Source organism: Diabrotica undecimpunctata, chromosome 6 (assembly GCF_040954645.1).
Source record: "Diabrotica undecimpunctata isolate CICGRU chromosome 6, icDiaUnde3, whole genome shotgun sequence".
Lineage (NCBI taxonomy): Eukaryota > Metazoa > Arthropoda > Insecta > Coleoptera > Chrysomelidae > Diabrotica > Diabrotica undecimpunctata.
In genome coordinates, this window is record NC_092808.1 from 79,338,324 (window position 1) to 79,340,288 (window position 1,965).

The following is a 1,965-nucleotide window of genomic DNA, read 5'->3' on the forward strand; positions in this document are numbered from 1 at the left end:
GGGCTAAAGGCACTATGTAAAAATCTTATCCAATTAGTGTAATATTTACTTTTTACTAATATTTTTACTAAAAAAAGGTGTTCTTTAAACAGCAAAAAATTGTGAAAAACAAAGAAATTGATTTAAACCAAAAAATATTGACTGGTCGGTAATTAGCATTGAGATTTTCTTTTTTGGCAATAGAAGAACCATATTTAAACCAAACATATGAAGATAGTTTTATAGCAACCAAAATTTGATCAAAATTTTACCGATATAGTAAAATTATTTGCGAAATGTATTACTCAGTTAAAACTGACTAGTAAATTTAGTGAATAATATCCGAGCAATGTCAGACCGATGACAGATAAACATTAACATTCGGAAATAATGGGATGAAAACTTAGTTTACTGTATATTCAACACTAGATTAAAAATATAATTTCTATGTAGGAAAAAATGGACAACTGGATTAATCTTTTATGTCAGTTATTGCGTTGACATAACTATCTGGCATAAGTTTTACCAGAATATTTTTTTTGTTTTAATTATTAGTTACGATGTTGTTTCATACTTTATCTTAAATAGAGTAAAATTTTTCGCTGCAGGTCTTTGTCAACAGTATCGTTACGACCGGCACTAATAAATTCTCTTTTTATTTTTCCTCTGTCAACAAAAGTTAATTTCGTTTTCCTCCTTTTACTGGCGTGTCGGAGAAACATTGTACGCATTTGTTTCATTTAGTCTGCGCGGCAAATAACGACCATAACTATGAACGTAGGTAACTGCTACCAAGATTAGTGGTTGCACGATCCTGAAACAAGGTGAGGTAGGTAAATACTAAAGGTATAGTATGCACAAAAGGAATGTTTTCGGTTGGTTTGTATACTTCTATTACGTGGGCAGCATTTATAATAGTATTGATTGTAGTTGTTTTAATTTCATAGCGGTTAATGAATAATATTTAAGATAATCTTTAAGTAAATTTTAATAACATTGTGGCATATAAGTCATTGCGAGACATATACGCAAATGAATACGAAAGACACTGCTATTAAATAACAAAATTATTTTTGGGCACGTTTAAAATATTTATAATGCCTCTATATGACTTTTTTATATTCAAGCCAAAGATAAAAAGTAATTATTCATTTTACCTTGATATCTAATCGGGGTTTAACTATTTAAACTAGCCAATTTCTCCTTATTCGCAAGGTCTAATTAGTAGAGTAAGCACTAAGCCCTCCATGTAATTCTACTTTTACATGAAATCTACCAGTCTCTTTCACATTAATTAATACGTGTTTTTACTCCATCATACATATTATCTCCCCTGATCTTCTTATACTTATCAGATATTTCTCAGAACCTCTTCAGATTTCCTATTAAATTACATTATTAGGTTATAATTTATCTCTCATGATCTTTTTGTATTCACCAGTGATTTATTTCTCGTTGCATTGCATTTTTAATTATCAGACAAAAATAGAACAAAAGCAGGGTTTCATAAAGGAATGACTTCAGAAAATAAAAAAGTATAAATAATTCCGAAGTGAAATAAAATGATTAGCTGATTAGCTTAACTGTGCAGCTTATTTTCAAAAGTTTTTTTGTCTTCTATGAAAAACCTCATACCTCATTACATTTAAAAATAAAAATTATTCCGTTAACTAGGTTATCTATCTATTTTATAGTTTGATTTTTGGTGTAAAATTATCACAGAAGAAAACGAATATTATACAAATACGCTTACTCTCGATGCTATATTAAAATGAAATTACGATATATATTAAGTTTTGTTTTATTTACAATATATTGTGGAACAATTATGTTTAATATACATAATTATAGTCAGCATTATTCCACAATATTATATATTGTGCATTAATTCAAAAATTAATAGTAATATTCCCGTAATATAAATAATGGGCAGACATGTTCAATAGGCATAACTTTTTATTGATATAAACAAAATAAAAACTCAAC